This window comes from Notechis scutatus, chromosome 2 (assembly GCF_049901735.1).
Source record: "Notechis scutatus isolate UNSWTSFEM ecotype Mainland chromosome 2, rNotScu1.2, whole genome shotgun sequence".
Taxonomy (NCBI): domain Eukaryota; kingdom Metazoa; phylum Chordata; class Lepidosauria; order Squamata; family Elapidae; genus Notechis; species Notechis scutatus.
In genome coordinates, this window is record NC_142010.1 from 84,377,313 (window position 1) to 84,383,073 (window position 5,761).

General features: G+C 37.3%; 1 long non-coding RNA gene across 1 annotated transcript; it reads left to right on the plus strand.

Annotated features, from left to right (window-relative positions):
• Positions 1-1,183: 1,183 nt before the first annotated feature.
• Positions 1,184-4,424, plus strand: LOC148132107 (uncharacterized). The gene is made up of 3 exons (XR_015747295.1): positions 1,184-1,282; positions 3,412-3,533; positions 4,066-4,424. It is a non-coding gene; the product is annotated as an uncharacterized LOC148132107 (long non-coding RNA).
• The last annotated feature ends 1,337 nt before the right edge of the window (positions 4,425-5,761 follow it).

Genomic DNA, 5,761 nt, shown 5'->3' on the forward strand with positions numbered 1-5,761 from the left:
GCGAGCTGGTAGCAGTGATGAGCAGTGGAGACAGAACTGGTTGTCGCTGCTGTTCTGCTGTTGGGCCCAGCCGCCCGCCCGGGCTCCCATACTCACCTTTATCCGCTGAATTTGAAGTGCAGCTGCTTTGCGTGGCACAGAAGAGTGCTGCGCGGCAGCTGCTGAAGCGACCGGGATTGTGCAGGCTTGCAGAAGGTGAGTTAGAACGCCTCTGTGCCTGCGCAAACGCCTCTGCACCTGCACAAAGTGTGCGTTTGGTGCACGTGTGCATGCAAAGTGTGTGCACATGCGCAAAGCACGCCCACCAAGCCACGACCACCAAAACAGTGGCAAAAATATTGGAATCCCACCACTGGATTATTTGCATTCTTGGAGCCCAGATCTGTTTAATTAGTCCTAACCAAAAATACATGGAAGTTGAAATCCAAACCTTCCTAAATAAAGTTTTGAAATATTTCAGCTGATTTATTGGACAAGATTGTTCTTATGCATTTGTCAGAAGAAGATTAAATAATGCTAATCTGTATGGAGAAAAGCCATTTAAATAACAAAGCAAGTGTTCAACTCTTGATGAAGCTTTCTTGGAAATAATGAAAATATGTGGGCATGAGTGTCACATTAAAAGAGAGAGAGAGAAAATACATTCAGAAGTTTATTAAGTAACAAAATTATCTAATATTTGCTGTGATTCATATATGACTATTACTGTTTTCTGTGATACTTGTTGATTATTGCTATTTTACATATTATTGATGTGTTCTGTTTTTTTTCTTTTACATGTTACTTGCTTGCCTTTTAAAACAATTAACCCAGCAATGCAGCTAGTACAGTCCTTGTTATATTTAATCACTGTAGCTTCATCTGAAACTGTGAAATTAACAGGAAGGGTCATTTCATACCAGGAAAGAATTTATATAACAGAAAAGATTGACTTGATAATTGCTAGGTTTACATTAAAAGAGGCAAAAACTAATCCAGATGACATGCTTTAAGATCTTATGTGCTTAAAAAAAAAAAAACCTAAACAAAATGCCTATTCATTTTGAGGAAATAGTTGAGAAATTCCAAAGCTGAAGTGCCTAGCTATATAGTAACTTTTAAACATAGACTGAAAGTCATAGCCTTCCATTTGAAAGAACTACAGATACCGTTCTTTTTTATTCTAGGATAAAACAAAATTTATTCAAAACCAAAACCAACAGGCCAGAAAATATAAGAGTTGGAAAGGGAGACCAGACCAGCAGCTGAAGATGAAATGCTATTTCAGCACGAATATGGCTCAGTAAGAATTAAACTATGTTGTAACTACCTTTATTAAACCCATTCCTTGAACTTAACTCTGGCTGCTTCTTAGAATACTGACTGCTCCAGCGTCAAATACTGCCATCAAATACAGCTGATCATGATCTAAAACAGATTGCCATATACATTGAGTAAAAGCAGAGTTTAAGAAATGGCAGGCTACATTCAAAATGTTTTCTTTCTTTCCATGAAAGTCAGTAATGGTCCCAGGAGCGTTTTTTAAATGTTTTCTGCAAACTATTTGGAGGAACAAATGCATTTTGAAACTATTGCACTGGAGTTATACTAATCCTAGTTTCAGCCATGCTTTTTCCTTAGACGCATCCAATTTGCCAATTTTGGGGCCTCAGCATTATAATCAAGTTAGATCTTTCCTAGCTCAGCTCTCACAAAACATTCAGCTAGTTAATAATAATATTAGTTTCGTACTAACTCTAGAGCTGAGTTAATTCATCCATTCAATATTTGCAGAGGTTCAAAACGAGCAAGAAGGTAGTTGCAGCAAGGCAATCCAAATTCCATTTCTTTTCATAGCATCACAAGGTTGGAGGGCTTCAAATCCAAACAAAGCAGAAGTCCTTATACCAGCTCAAAAGAAATAGTTCTCCAGTTTTTTCTTGAAAACCACCAGTGATGGAGCAGCTACAACTTTGAGAGACAAGCTTAATAGTTCTCACTCTCAGGAAATTCCTCCTTATTTCTAGGTTGAACTTCCCTCTGATGAGCTTCCTCTCATTGTTTCTTGTCCTGCCTTCAGGTGCTATGGAAAATAAATAGCCGTCTTCTTCCACTGTAGCAGTCCTTCAGGTATTGGAAGACTGCTATCATGTCTCCCCTCAGTCTTCTCTTCATTAATCTAAATATACCTTGTTCCTTTAGCCATTCTTCATAGGGTATCAGTGGTACAGAGAAGTACTATACATGTATGTGTGTCATCTTGCAGCAGGTTCCAATTGTATTGTCATGACTGCCATTTTGTCAACAGCTACTGCTGAGGTAAATACCTGGTATACATAAACTTACCATAAAACAAGTACAACAACATTTGTATGGCTTATATTTATACATAGAGGAATCACATTAATCAGACAAGATGATTATCCACAGGATGAAACAACATTCCAGCATCCCATCCCACAAGATCCACTGGATTAGCCAGATTTTTATGGTTTTCCTAAATCCAACCTGATCCCAGCAACATAATTTCTCAGTGAAAACTAATTCCCTCCAGAGGAAAGAAAAACATTAAAAAGACAGGAATTGGAGAGAGAAGTTAGAGCCTCCTTTGGAAAGACCAGAAGTAAGAACTAAAAGAGGACCAGTGTCTAACTATTAAAGACATGCAGGTTTGCTGAAGGACTGGATCTTGATTGAGACACATCATGTGAACATTGGAGCATGTAAAATTAAAATTCTTTCTTTTAAAGGATTTTAAATTTCTTTTAAATTCTTTCTTTCTCTTAAAATTTCTTTTCTTTCAACTTGGTAAAATTAGTTTTCACCAAATCTATGAATTTGTCCTTCTTGTAGATTTGGACACTTGGAAAATTTTGTTTCTATTCTTAGTCTGAAAGCTATGGCTTTCAAAAGGAGCCAAAGATACATAAAAATAACCACAGTTGTTTCTCAGTGGAGATTCAGTCTTATAGCCACTACAGAGGGTTACATATTGTATAATTACTGAGTGTTGCTTATGATTTATTTTCTCATGGATCTAATTTACTTTATGTTCTACTTTTGTTTTGGCAGACAAAAACTCATTCCTTAAAATCAGCAATACAACAGCAATTGAAATCCATAAAAAGTAGCAGATTAATGATAGTTACAACAGTCTTTGGTTTATGGGGCTGGAATCCTTAGGTCACTACCAGATAGTAATTAAAGGTTCCCTCAAATTTATGTTGCCCTTCCTATATCACAGAGCCTGGCAAAGTTTGGGGTTGTAATATAACACTGTATACTCACAGCAACCGGCATCTCCTCACTGGTGGCTGTCTTAATTGCCATTTCCTCTACAACTACAAATTACAAAGAGAGGAAGCTTTTCTGAGTTGCTCCTTTCTGTAGGAATCTTGTCTTTGGTCTTCTTCTAACTGTGGCAATTTCTAGAGACAAAGCAACACCTGAACATCCAAGTTGACCCCAGGATGTTGTAACCATCGTAAATACATGCTGATTGCGAAGCGCCCAAATTTTGATCATGTGCTTGTGGAGATGCTGCAGCAACAGTCGTAAGTGCATGGATTGTAAAGGCTGACTACCTGTTCTGTTTTTACACTGGAAAAAGGATGTCACCCCTTCCTGTTAGCTAGGACCCTGTGCTACTTTTTAATACTTTTCATCCTATTCACTGCTATCTCTGATCAAAATGCAGACTCAAATCTGTCAAATTTTAGTTTCTGGGACTACAATTAACACTGAATTGAGTGAAAGCAAAGGCCATTAATGGGTAAGATGAAGATGGGAAGAGGATGGGCCAGTTTGGAGACATAGGTGGAGGCTGCTGCTTTATTTTTTCCCCCAGATTTTTTTTGGGGGGGGGGGGCAGAATTTGTCGGAAGATGCCATCCTTCTTCAAACAACTCTTTCTGTTTCTTACTGTGTATGTCTATGTCACAAATTCCTTACATTTTCATACTCATCCCCAGTACACAATTTAGCAAAGAAAGATATGGGAAGTTCATTTTGAAAAGTAATGTATTTGGTTGCAACTAATACGGTCTCCTTCGATCTTATTTCTCACCTTCTACTACTCTCTTGCAGCAAGCATAGCTAAATGGCACAGCTGGTGAAACCTGATGACCCCTAAAGCGTTAAAAATAAATGAATCAATGGACAGAAAGAAAGCCATCTCCACAGGATAAACACTGAAAAAGACAGCTCCAAGAAGCTGATGACACAACCTGATGTACTAATGGCAGGCAAGACATGATACTTTATTGTAATTGCTACAAAGTATTTTAGGAAGCTTGAACAGCATTTACCCAGAGCTAAGGGTTCACAGGTCAACACGTGTGAGAGTGCTCTATATGTCCCAATAGACTAGCCCATTGCTATAATTTAAATCCTTCCAGATGTCCGGAAGAACCTATGGCAGACATTCAATAATACAATATCTTGGATTTGTATTGCTGGACTCCTTGATAGCTTCTGCCCAGCGGTGGTCTGAGAGATCTATTTATTTTAAGAAGCCACCAATTGGGGGCTGCTTTGCACATATCTTTTAAAACAAGTATAGTAAATAATCAGCTTGCTCATTTATGTTATTTTTCAGTCATATTTAATGTCTAAATACATGGAGACTTCCTTTTCAGTGTAAAGCTAATAAAAATATATTATAAAAATGCTGGGAGATCATCAAGATAAGATTCCCTATTGGGAATTGCGCTAGAATTCTATTCCTAGTTTTCGTCTCTGTTTCCTTATTGCCTTTGACAATCATGATATTGCAGAAATTATGAAGATTTACTGCTGAGATGGGTGCGTGCTGTAGACTAGAAGCATGTAGCTCATATATATCTTTTTACTGTCCATATTAGTGAGACAAAAAGCCACTTCACTGGGGAATTCTAATGCATAAAAAACAATAAAACAAAAATTCTGTTTACATCCAATTTTTGGTTCCTTAGAACCTTTATTTTCAGCTTCTGTAAATGATCCAATAATCTCCTTCTATGATGCAAACTTCCCTAACATCTTTTTTGTAAGGCTGTTTGCTTGTGGCAAGATGTCTACCATAAGCTTCCTTGATATAAACAGTTCCTGAAAGACAAAACAATACTTTTCTACATGCTGGTTTTAGAAACAAATTATTTGTTTTACACATGGGACCTTTTTCTGGCAGACTGATCAGTGCTGATACCCATGCCACGGTTGCAGCCATTTGGGTGGAATTCAGATCAGTTCCCATGGAAATGTCTGAGATTTGTTAAGTTGTGAGTTCCAGTCCCACTTTAGGCATGAAAGCCAGTTGGGTAACTTTGGGCCAGTAACTCTCTCTCAGCCCCCACAGACCTACTGAACTGCATTGCATTGCATTCATATTTCATACTTAACTGCCCATTTCCTTCAGATCATTGTTGTTGGGAAAATAGGAATAGGAATGAATATTAGGTATGTTTGCCATCACAGGCAAGATTTAAAAATCTAATTAAAATGAGCAGATATGATTTGTCAAATTTAGGAACAGATTTCTACTCAGAAATTATAATAAACTTCCAAAATGGGTAAATCTTGGCCATTTATTTAGGATTGGAAGAGATATAAAGCAAGGCATAAATAATTTATTTTACTCTTAACACTATTGTCATATAAGTTTTGCTACTGTTGACTCTTGAAATTGGCCGCAGAGAGATTGTATGTAAGCTTTTACGGTCATGGGGTGGAAAGCTAGAATTTCTTTTTTAAATTGTTGGAATTTTCAAGATTTTACTTAACTGAAAAAAAAAATCTGCTTTCG